The sequence below is a fragment of the Sminthopsis crassicaudata genome, chromosome 2, assembly GCF_048593235.1.
Source record: "Sminthopsis crassicaudata isolate SCR6 chromosome 2, ASM4859323v1, whole genome shotgun sequence".
Lineage (NCBI taxonomy): Eukaryota > Metazoa > Chordata > Mammalia > Dasyuromorphia > Dasyuridae > Sminthopsis > Sminthopsis crassicaudata.
The window spans coordinates 594725514-594738392 of NC_133618.1; the positions used below are offsets into that span (position 1 = coordinate 594725514).

At 36.8% G+C, this 12879-nt stretch overlaps 1 long non-coding RNA gene across 1 annotated transcript in view; it reads left to right on the forward strand.

Moving 5' to 3' along the window:
* Window positions 1-12879, forward strand: part of LOC141558465 (uncharacterized) — a 97327-nt gene that overhangs the window by 15172 nt on the left and 69276 nt on the right. The window contains exon 2 of the long non-coding RNA XR_012487074.1: window positions 5961-6015. This is a non-coding gene — a long non-coding RNA (uncharacterized LOC141558465). The remainder of the gene's footprint in view (window positions 1-5960; window positions 6016-12879) is intronic.

A 12879-nucleotide genomic window follows, 5' to 3' on the forward strand; every position in this document is an offset into this window, starting at 1 on the left:
TGAGCTTGCTCCTTCTATCAAGTCAACCTGAGTTCTCACCTTGTAATTGTCCAACCTGAATTCTCACCTTGTCACTATCCAGACAACCTGAGTTCTCACCTAGTAATCCTAACACTTCATAACCTGCCTTCTTCCTATCTTTCCTTCTTTATGTTCCCTCTGATTCAGTAGCACTGGATTTTTTTCTACTCCTTGCACACCATCCTCAATCTCTGAATCACTCTCAATCTCTGAATTCTAGGTATTTTCACTGGCTGTCTTCCAAACATGGAATTCTTTCTTTCCTCACCTCCCCTTCCTGACTTTCAATTCTCAGACAAAACTTCACCTTCTACAAGAAGCCTTTTCCAATCCCCTTTAATCCTAGGGCCTTCTCTTTGAAATTAATTTCAATTAATTATACATATGTATCTTGTTCACACACAGTTGTTTGCAAGTTTTCTCCTCCATCAGATTGTGAGCTCCTTGAGGACAGGGGCTATCTGTTGCATTTCCTTTGCCTTACTCCCCCTCCCCCAATTTAACAGTACAAAGAGCTTAATAAAAGTTTATTGACTTTTCTTCTTGTTTAAAGCCTACCCATTCTTCAAAGCTCAGCTCAAACTTCACCTAGAGTTTTGGCCTGGCTCTGACTCACAAAAAGGTGGCTGCTCTCAATTGACAAATGACTCCTACAGCTGAAAATGTCTTGGGGAGGCCATTGTAGAGGGAAGGGCTCACACTCATTGCTTCCAATTCTAACTTTAACTCTAATCTTATATTATATGGTTCAACACACCAGTCTATTGGAACCACTAAAAAAAGATTTTTGTATAAAGTGGGGAAATCCATCCCAGGCAGTAGGGCTGATGGGAAATTCAGAAAGTCATTTGGGCAGAATTTAGTAAAGCATGCCATTCTTCCTTCTAACCATCTTTATTATGCCATCTGAGAAATAGTAGTATTTTAGATAAATTCGTTGCCATTCATTTATATTGTCATATTTTATTTTCAGTTCTATCACCTAAGCAAAAATCACGCTCTTTTCTATCCACCCTTTCCATTTCTTCATTCCAATCCACTTAATCCTTTGATCAGTTGTTCAGTTGGTTTTCAATCTTATCAGACTCTTCATGACCCCATTTGGGGATTTCTTTGGCAAAAATACTGAGTGATTTGCCATTTCCTTCTCCAGCTCATTTTACAGATTAGGTAACTGAGGTAAACAGGCTGAAGTAATCTGACCAAGGTCACACAACTGGTAAGTGTCTAAGACTGCATTTGAGTTCATAAAGATGAATCTTCCTAACTCCAAGTTCAGCATTCTATCCATTTTGCTACCTAGCTGATCTTCTACTTACCCTTATTCCTCCTAAATTCTGGTCCAATTCTCCCCAAATTTCCACTGAGGGCACAACCATCCTTCCAGTCACTCAGATTGGCAACCTCAGAGTCATTTTTGACTCTTTACTCTCCCTCACTCCATATAATCAATCCAAGTCTTGTTGATTCTACTTCTAAGGCATCTGTTTCTTATTTATACTTATGTCTCAAACCCTCTTGCCTAGATAGTTATAAAGACATCTTAATTAGTCTTCTTGCCTTGAGCCTCTATTCTCTGTAGTTCATCCTCCATATTGTTGTTAAAGTTATATTCCTAAAATATGTCTGACTGTGTCATTCTCTTGAAAACTTTCAATGACTCCCAAGTGACCCAAGCATCAAATATACACTCCTTTCTTTTTTTTTTTTAAACTTTCAATAGCATTTCATTTTTCCAAATACATATAAAGGTAGTTTTCAACATTCATTTTTACAAGACTTTGTATTCTAATTTTTTTCTCCTTCCCTTCCTTATCTCTGACCACTGCTCCCCGCCCCCCCCCCCCAGACAGCAAGCAGTCTCATAAAGGTTAAATATGTGTGATCCTTTTAAATATAGTTTCATATTCTTGATATTGTGTAAGAAAAATCAGACCAAAAGGGGGGGAAACTACAAGAAAGAAAACAAACAAACAAAATATTATGCTTTGATCCACATTCAGCCGCCATAATTCTCTCTCTGGATGCAGATAGAATTTTCCATTCCAACTCTATTGGAATTGCCTTGATCACTGTTGGAAACAGCGATGTCTATCACAGATGATCATTAAATAATCTTATTACTGTATATACTCCTTTCTTATCTGTGCTTGTTAGAATCTTTAGCTTCCTTTAAAGTCAAGCTCTAGAACCATCTTTTATATCAGACTTTTTCCTAATCCTTTCCCCCTACTTTCTTTTTATCTTTCTTTTTTTTCTTTTTTTGAGGCTGGGGTTAAGTGACTCGCCCAGGGTCACACAGCTAGGAAGTGTTAAGGGTTTGAGATCAGATTTGAACTCGGGTCCTCCTGAATTCAGGGCTGGTGCTCTATCCACTGCACCACCTAGCTGCCCCTCCCCCTACTTTCTAACCTTCAACTTCCACCAAATTATGTTGTATTTATTTTACTTATGTTTTGTATTAATTTATATCTGTATGTATTGTCTTCCATAGTCCAGTATAACCTTATTTTTCTGTCATTGATTACTAGCACAGTGCCTACTAGAGAACAGTCATATATTAAATGCTTGTTTGGTCTCCAGAGTTCCCTCTGGGTCTAAATTAATTAGTCTCCTCTATAAAGCCCCCTCTCAATCTTAATCCATTCTACATTTATCCTTTCCTCTTCTGAACTTCCATTGAAATGACAGTCTTGGTTTCTCATCTGGTTCTTGACATAAAACGGATAATGTTTTTGGCTATCTTTTCAGGTATGTATAGCATATATTCTCAATTAGATTATAAATTCTCCTAGCAGGGACTATGTTTTAAACTTCATTGTATTCTGTGTGATACTCCTCATAAGCCTGGCACATAGTAGTTGTCTGATTGATAATACTTGGTTGAGTAAATGATTGAGTGCCAGCAAGTTTATCATGTAGCCAATGGAAAGATTTTGAATATATCAAAACTAGCAGCACTTTTTGGGGGAAGAAGATTAGGTTGAGACAAGGTTCTTTCCTATTAAAACCTAAAAGATGCTTTTCTATCTTTGACCCCAATTAGGTTAACTCCTTCTCCTTACCTAGATGTTGAAAGGCCATGTGGTATAATGAGAGGAATCAGTAGAAAACTGGAATCAGTAGAAACCTATATCTGAACAAGAACTCTGATGTTTTCTGGTTATATGAGTCCTGGGTCAGTTATTTGAATTCTCTGAACCTCAATTTCCTACTCTGCAAAGTGAGGGTAATAATAATTATCCAACTTAAGGAATTGTCATGGAGAGAGGAGTTTGTGAGCTTTAATAATTTTATATAAATGAGAACTTAGATGAATAACTTTTCTTCTTTTCATTCTGAAAGGTATCTTCTGCCTAATATCTTCCAATATTTTGGAATAATCACAGTTCTATTAGTAAAGAAGAATAGTATCTATGGAAAGAGGCAACAAAGAGGGACTCCCTCAGAGAGTGCTACTTTCTAACTATAGCTAGAAAGTTAGCACAAGAGAAGCTAAGTGCAAGATAACTAGATATCAATTTAAGTGCCAAATCTTTTGAAAATTTTGTTTTGTTTTCAAAAGTGATCCAATAAGTAATTCATATAACAAGTGTTATAGAAATTCAGAGGATAGAAATTTTTGAATCCTGGGATGGTCAGGGAAGGTTTCATGTAGAAAGCGAGCCCCGAGAATGGGTAGTATTCAGATAGTGATACACTGGGAGTAATATGGAGTTATAGGATTTCATTTCAAATCCTAGCTCTGCCAATGACTTCTTGTAATCCAGCCAAATTAGTATTCTTTCTGTTCCTTATCCATGACACTCTGTCTCCCCTTTCCATGCCTATGTATTGACTGTTTGATAAAAATCTTTGAGTAACTAGCTGGTACAATGGACATTTTCCTGAATTCAAACAGATATTTAACATCTGTGTGTCTCTGGGCATGTCACTTATCCCTGTTTGCCTCAGTTCCTCATCTGTAAAATGAGCTGGAGAAGGAAATGGCAAACCACTCCCATATTTTTGCCAAGAAAGGTTACAAAGAATCAGACATAACAGAACAAGAAGAAGATAGAATCCTTAAGATGCAATTCAGATACCATTGTCTACATGAAGTCTTTCTTTATCCTTTCAACTTCTAACGGTTTCCCTTCCAAACCATCTTATTTTTAACTACTTTGTATATAAATTTCAAATTGATGATGATATCTGTGTATAAAATTTGTTGTCTCCCCCTATTCATATATATGCTCTTGGAGTATAGGGAATGATTCATTTTCATGCTTTGTATCTCTAGTAGTTACTTAATAAATACATATTAATTAATTCATGTGTGATCTTTGGGAAGTCATTTAACTTCTCCTGGTTTCACATTCCTATTCTGTAAAATGACAGGGTTGGGCAAGATCCTTCTCAAGGATCCCCATCCCCCCCCTTAATCTGTAATTCTTTTTTTTTATTTTTATTTTTTCTTCTTTTTTATTATAGCTTTTTTATATACAAAACATAAGCATGGGTAACTTTTCAACATTGACCCTTGCAAAAACTTCTGTTTCAACTTTCCCTCCACCCCTCTCCTAGATGGCAGGTAGTCCCATTCATGTTAAATATGTTAAAGTATATGTTAAATGCAATATATGTATACATATTTATACAGTTATCTTGGTGCACAAGAAAGATTGGATTTAGAAAGAAGGTAAAAATAACCTGAGAAGAAAAAACAAAAATGCAAGCAAACAATAACAGAAAGAGTGGAAATCTTATTTTGTGGTCCATACTCAATTCCCAGTGTTCTTTCTCTCAGTACAGCTGATTTTGTTCATTACAAATCAATTGGAACTGATTTAGATCCTCTCATTGTCTTAATCTGTAATTCTAAGGGGAAGAGAATTTGGGAGTGGGGGAGGGTCAAGAATGGAGAAGAGGAAGGTAATAATGGTGTGAGTGTAGGTTGGAAGGCACAAGGCTTATTTAGGAGATAGTGAGTAGACTAGTCTGGCAGCAACAAAGAGTTCACATGGAAGAGGGGGGTGGAAATAAAATAAAAACAAAGAGAAAGCATTCTGCCATTGTGGAATGCTGACCCAAAGGATCAAGAAACAGCAGACAATTTACAACAGGAAACTAGACTTATCATCTTGGACAAGGTAAGCTGTCTATCATATGGAGACAGTGGCTTCCATTAGAGGAAAACTACCCTGACTGTCTGAGAAGTAGGCCTGGCTGTTACACCTTTAACAAGGGTTGGGTTTCAGGGGCACATGACAGCAGGGAAATAACAAGAATGAGGGGTCCCTGTTGGTAGCAGAAAGGGCCAGTACATGCTCTCCCCTTTAACTGGCGAACAACCAAAAAACTACTTACTCTTTTGATTGCAAGCAGCCACACAATACAACTTTGTCTGGTGTGGGGTCCTTGCTTGTATAAACGGCCTTTCCAAATAGCTACTCATGGAGAATGGGAATAGTTGGAATACAGAGAAAAACAGGGGGTGGGGAAGGGTGGAAGAGGGAAACATTCACAAAAAAAGGGGAAAGTGACTTGTTTCCAGAGGAGATTTGAATGAGATTTGGAGTTGTAAAGAGGCAATAACTTACACTCTAACCAGGGCTCAAAAAATTGGTGGATTGTCTGAAGATACTCAGGTATGGGATTTTTGTTTTTATTGCTATTTAATAGTCTAAATGTATAATTTATTGATGAGTGAAGGAATAAAAAACTTCAAAACATAATCATTGTGAATAAGGTATCTTTAACCATCAAACTAGGGATATTGAGCCATGGAGCCAGGAGTGTATATAGGGTGATGCACCTGGTCATTCAGGTCAGCTTGGAAGCTCTGAGAAGCCAGGGCACTTTGAACTTGAACCAAAGGGTAGTTTTTGACTTGAAATTGGGAGTATACTTTATGGAATCAAGTTAAGCTTTGAATTCAATTCTCTTTCCCTCCTCAGAGACAAAGATGGTGAAGAGGAGAAACAGGAATATGTTTCAGACCTTTTGGGGAGGGTAAGTTTTTCTAGTTTGGATTATATCTTTTCAAGTAAACATTCCTCTATGTAAAAGTTAAAAATAAAAATAAAATCCCAGCTCACATCTATAAGAATATTCTAGTGTCAGGTGTTGAAATTAAAAACCAATTCACGGTTCTTTCTTGAAGTTTCTGGGTAACTTTATTAGAAGGTTAGATGTTTATTACTTCTGCTGTCAGAAAAGGTCTCATCATGTAGACAGAATGATGAACTGCCAGTTCTAGTCCCTACTCTGCCAGCTAACTCTCTGGGAGTCCCTATACAAACTACTTACCTTTAGAGAGTCTAACTTAAAAAAAAAAAGAAATCCGGAAAATGAAGCTTTGGATCTACATTATCTTCGAGTGCCCTTCCAGGTCTGGAGTTCTAAGATCCAACCTGCTGATCACTCCCAAAGGCTGGTGTGCCCTCCATTGGACTGTGGAGGCCAACCTGGACCAAGTGCATTCTAGCTCTAAAGAAAGGTTATACATTTATTCTGGTGCTAAAGACTAAGCTATTGAAAAAACAGCTCCTCCCTTTCCCCAGCTCGTCAAAGTCTCTGGTGAGTCATTGTTCCACATCATTCAACATGTGTGTTGGAATGTGGAGACAGCTTGTCCCTATGGAAAACTACATTGGGAGAAATGACTATTTGCACCGACCCTCCTGTGAGTGTCACCTTTGCTCAGCAACACCCTGTTCACCAACAGCTGTTTTTGTGGAGAGTTTTTGCTCAAAGATGTCTGTCCCAGTGCACATGTATAAATCCCTCTCTGGTCATGGGTCTGTTCAAATTCTCCTCGCACATTTCTGGCGGTTTCTCCACTCCCAGTCAGATGAGAGCTTGTGTTCTAAGTCAGAGATAAATGAGACTGAAAATAGGGAGGGCTTCTCAGCTTTGGAACAGCTCGTTTTGGCTCCTCTTGGGTACAGAACTCAGAAATCCGAGAAGCTCCATGAAGGGACCTGGGTTTCAGTCTAGATTGTGGTCTGCTCACCTGATACTATTTATGCTCCAAACTGGTGTCAGTGAAAAGGTCACCTTACCTTTCAGGAAACAAGTCGTGATTCCTCACTCACCAAACACCTATCGCCTGGTCACTGTTGTGCACATGGTTTTTAGAGCAGTGATTATTTCAACTGTTTTCTTTATGGAAAAGAAATTACTTGGTAGAACATCAAATTGTTAACATCAGGATGTTAAAGGAGCCCCACTATTCAAAGATTAATAAATATACTTGTATTGCTAGAAGGGACTTTTGAAATCATTCAAATGAACTCTCATTTTGCAAATGAAGAAACTACCATTTATTAGAATTTTCAAGAAAGAGGAGACCTTAGAAATGATGTGACACAACACATCTTAATAGGAATTTCTACCACTGCATCTGTGACAGGGGTTATCAGTTTCCATTACAAGGCCTCCAATGATAGTGAACTCACTGTTCCCAGATGCCCATTTCACTTCAGAACATCTCTAATTGCTAGAAAAGTTTTTCATTACAGTGTACTGAAATCTTTCCCTAAAACTTTCACCTATTGTTCCTAGTTATGCTTCCGACAACTTCTACCCATAGTTCCTAGTTAACTAGCATCCTAGTTATGCCTAGTTACAGAATCAAGTAAAACAAATCTAATCTCTTTTCTATATGGTTTCACATCATAAAGACACATGCATTCTTCCCTTCCCCATTTCAAGTCTTCTTTATTCCAAGCTAACTATTCCTCTATTCCTTTAACTGATGCTCACATGCTATATGTATATGGTGGTCTTTTTAAATTAAACTTGTATAGATTTTATGTTTTTCCTACTAAATTTTGATATTAGATTTGGCCCATAGTTCAATCAATCTTTTAGAAATGATGTTTGTCACTAAAGACATGCAAATTAAAACAACTCTGAATTACTAGCTCACACTTCTCAGATCAACTAATATAACAGAAAAGGAAAATGGAAAATGCTGGAGGGGATGAGGGAAAATAGATATACTAATGTGCTGTTGAAGGAATTGTAAACTTCTAATCATTCTGGAGAACAATTTGGAACTGTTCACAAAAGGCAATAAAATTGTGTAGATCCTTTGACCCATCAAAAGCACTACTGAGTCCGTTGCAAAGAGATCAAAGAAAAGGGAAAAGGACTCAAGAAGGCATACTTGACTTTGCTTCAATGTTCATTCCTTTTTTTCCCTTGAGGCAATTGGGGTTAAGTGACTTGCCCAGGGTCATACAGCTAAGAAGTGTTAAGTGTCTGAGATCACATTTGAATTCAGATCCTTCTGACTCCAGAACTGGTGCTCCATCTACCACACTATCTATCTGCCCCTTAGCATATGATTGTGATGGAATAATATGATGATATAAGAAATGATAATGATTTCAAAAACACTTAGGATGACTTGTATGATTTAAGTAAAGTGAGCAGAACCAGGACAACATAGTACATAGGAAGAGCAATATTCTAATGATGATAACAGTGAAAGACTTGGATACTCTGATCAAAACAATGATCCAAGACAATGCTAAAGATTCATGGGGAAAGATGCTGTCTGCCTCCAGAGAGAGAACTGATTAATTCTGTGTGAAGATGGAAACATACTTTTTTCACTTTATTTTTTCTTGCTTTTCTTTTGTAATATGGCTAATATGAAAATATACTTTGCATAATTTCTCACATATAATTGATATCATATTGCTTGTTTTCTTGATGAGTAGTGGAGAGGTAAGAAAGAGGGAGAGAATTTGGAACTCAAAATTAAAAAAAAATAAATGCTAAAAATTAAAAAATAAAAAAACTTCTTATGGAAAAATGATTATTTTTGAGGAAAAAAAGAAATGATAATTTTGGATCCTGATTCAGTTATACACTGTGTTAGTTATCATTCCTGGGTATAATATTAAAATTTGATAAGCCTGCTATAAGAAGCAATATAGTTTTAGTGATTGGAGAAATGGACTTGAACCCAAGAAGACCTGGATTCAAGTCCTGCCTACACTTAATAGCTCTATAACCTTGAAAGGCTTCAGTTTCTTAATCTATAAAATGAGAAGATTGGACTTAGAAATTCTAAAGTCCTTTCTAGCACTAAATCTATTATTCTATGACCCATACCTTCATCAGTTGCTGTTGTTAAGCCATTTTAGTCACGTCCTATTCTTCCTGACACTATTTGGGGATTTCTTGGCAAAGATACTAGAGAAGTTTGCCATTTCCTAGTCCATCTCATTTTAGAGATGAGGAAAATGGGGCAAACAGGGTTAAATGACTTGTCCAGGGTTACACAGTAAGTGTCTGACCTTCATCAGAGTCAGAACAGGGCCAAGAACAGAATGGTGCAGCACTCCATAAAAGTTATTACTTTAAATTGACATTAATAAACATTCTGGTCTAATTTCAAAGCTAGAGGTGTCAAACTTTAAGCCATTACTAGCAAACTGCCTGTAAAACTGCCAAACATGGCCAGAACTAGATTAAGCTATAATTGGGAAATATGTAGCAAAGTAAATAAAAATATAGTACAACATAGATAATGTTAGTTTGTGGTTTTCTAAGTCAACATGTGGTTCACAGGAATCTGTTTCTATTTGGGTTTGACATTTCCACTCCACCCATACTGTCATTCAATTTTCATTTCTTTACTTTGTTCAGTCAGTGAACTTAAGTATCTTCATTAAGTGCCTTGTTGAAGCCTATATACTTTTTCCTTTGACCAATTTGCCCAGTACTTTAGTCAAAGAAGGAAGCAAGAGTAGTGTAGTCAATGTTAATGAACATATCTATTGGCTTTTTTAGGAATGACTGCCTCCCTTCTAAAAGCTTGCAAATTGTCTTTTGAACTTGGGATGGAAAATACTATCTGCATCCAGAGAGAGAACTATAGAGACTGAATATGGATCAAAGTATAGTATTTTCACCTTTTTGTTGTTGTTGTTGTTGTTGTTACTGCTATTTGTTTATTTTTCTTTCTTGTGTTTTTACCCCTTTGGTCTATTTTTATTGCACAATATGACAAATATGAAAATATATTTAAAAGGAACGCCCATATTTAACATATATCATATTGCTTGCTATCTTGGGGAAGAGAGGTGAAGAAGGAAGGGAAGGAGAAAAATTTGGAATGCATAGTCTTACAAAAATGAGTGTTGAAAACTATCTTTACATGTATTTGTAAAAAATAAATTACTATTTAGGGGAAAATATTGTGTCTTGAATCCTGGAATTTTACCAACAATCAATCCCAAATTCATTGATCAGTAGTTTAAATTATCCCATCTTTCCTCATTTAGAACCTTGGAACATCTATCCATACACATTGCCATAGCACCTTTTCTGCTCATTTCTGTTCTTCAGAGATCACTGACAGTGGTTCAGCAATTAAATCTCCAATTTTTGTCCATGGCATAGGACAATTTGTGGGGAATGACTGCAGAGATATACACCATACCTGAGCCCTGAGCGCTGCTGAACTAGATTAAAATGTAATTGGAAAAAAATGTAACAAAAATAAATGAAAATACAATAGAACATATATGATTTTCTAAATCATTATATGGACACAAGAATCCTTATGTACAATTCAGTTCCCTTCCCCCCATTTCTGTATGAGATTGACAACAAAATGAGGTGACTAAAAATCACTGAGGGCACTTAAGGGTTCTCTTACCAACTCTTTGCTTTCTGAGTCATAGGACAGAATTAGAAAGCAACTTATTTGACAACTAATCCAATTTTTTTTGTCTACTATGACAGTCTGAGAAGGAGAGTAAAGGAAATAAGTATTTATATTATATCTACTATGTACTAGCCACTCTGCTAAGTGCTTTTTACAGATATGATTTCATTTGATACTCACAACAACCCTGAGGTAAATATGATTATTATTCTCATTTTACAGTTGAGGAAACTGAGGCAAATATGGAGTTTAAATGGCTTGTTCAGGATGATATAGCTAATCTAGTGACTGCTGCTAGATTTGTATTTAGGTTTACCCATCTCCAAACCCAGAACTTTATTCATTGCGCTATTGGCTTTCTATACCATCTTGAACACCTGAAAATTTCCCAAATGAGTTTAACCACTTTCTTATTTTTCATTGTTCATTTCTCTCTGGAAACTGGGATTCTCTCCATTTTTAGAGGAGTAAATCAAGGTTCATAAAATGGAAACCACCAAGTTTCATAGAAAGATGATGATAATTTTGGCATTAAAACACAAGCTTACAACTGAGCATCAAGTGAGAGTATAAGACAGTCAAATGAAACTTGAAGCTGGGTCCGTATGGCAGAGGAATGTAGGAATTAGTTAAAATTTTATGCTGACTCCCCAAAGTGGTTTTAATCACATGACCACCACTCATCCAGGTCCTGGACACCTCTTATTTAGTCTAGTGTAATAACTGTCTGGTCTTATTGCTTCAAATCTCTCTCATCACCAATCCATCCTCTCCATATAAGTCTGAAGTGAATTTGCTAAAGCACATCTCTGCTCATGCTACTCCTTTCCTCAAACAGCAACATAGATTTTTATTGTCTGTGGATCTAACACAAACCCTTCTGTTTGATAATTAAAGCCTGTCATAATCTGCCTCTAGTCAGTTTTTCCAAGCATATTGCACATTATTTCATGCATGCATTCTACTTTGGAGCCAAACCGGCGAATTTGCTGGCCTGGCACATGTCATTCCATTTCCTGTGGAATGTGGAATTCTTTGTCTCACCTCTACCTCTTAAAATTCCGAATTTTCTTCAAAAGTCAGCTTTTGCTGATTTTTTTTTTCCTGAAGTTTTTTCCTGATTCTGCTCTAATTGTCCATGCCCCACCCTGAAATCATTTTGGATCTACTTTGTATATATGTCATCCTGGCCCACTCTATAGCTTCCCTTGCTGCTGTTTCTTACACTCTCTGAATCCAATCACCAGGGACTATTTGTGGGAGGGGCTAGGCCCCTGAACTCTGCCCTCCCTGGGACCACCAGAAATCTGCAAAGTTTCCCTATCTCTATAACTTCCAAGATAGTAATTTCCTTTTTTCACCATTACTTCCTTCTATGTGTCATCTTCATCAGTAGAATATAAACTCTTTAGCAAGGACAATGGATAGATCATTGGCCCTGAAGTGAGGAGGATCTGAGTTCAAATCTAATGTCAACTACTTACTAGCTATATAACTCTGGGCAAGTTACTTAACCCCAATTCCTCAAAAAATTTAATAATAAGCACAATTTTATTTTTGTTTCTATATCCCCAATAGCTAGTGTAGTGTCTGCCACACAATCAACACATTAAGTATTTGTTGAAGGAGTTACTAAGGAAGAAAGGAAGCCAGTATAGTGCAGTAGAAAGACCACCAGTCTGAGTTCAAATCTTTACTCTGTTACTAAGTATATAACTGGACAATTCTCTTCATTGCTTCAAGGTCTTTATTTCCTCATTTCTAAAATGAAATCTCTGAATTATCTGATCTCTAAAGTCCTTTCCAAGTCTAAAGCCTATGTCCTTTTTGATTCCATCCATCATGACCCTCACTGACTTAGATCTTCCTTCTCCTTCCACTCTCCCTAGTGTTGATGTATTAAAACATCTTAGATGCTCTCTAAAGCTCCTTCTGGGTTCCAGTTTATGATTCTATGCTGAACAAGCAGTAGCTTGAGTTCAAGAATATGTCAAATTACAGAATCATGATCATATTTCCATATTCCATGAGTGGTCCTAGAAGACAAACTATATTATGTGAATAATAAGCAGTGAGCAAGGCAGGGGCATGAGATGGTAACTCACTTTAGTCTATGTGGCCTGTCCCACAATCTCATCAATTAAATCTGGTACCCTTGGTTTAGTATTGGCTTGCTCCAGTGAGAC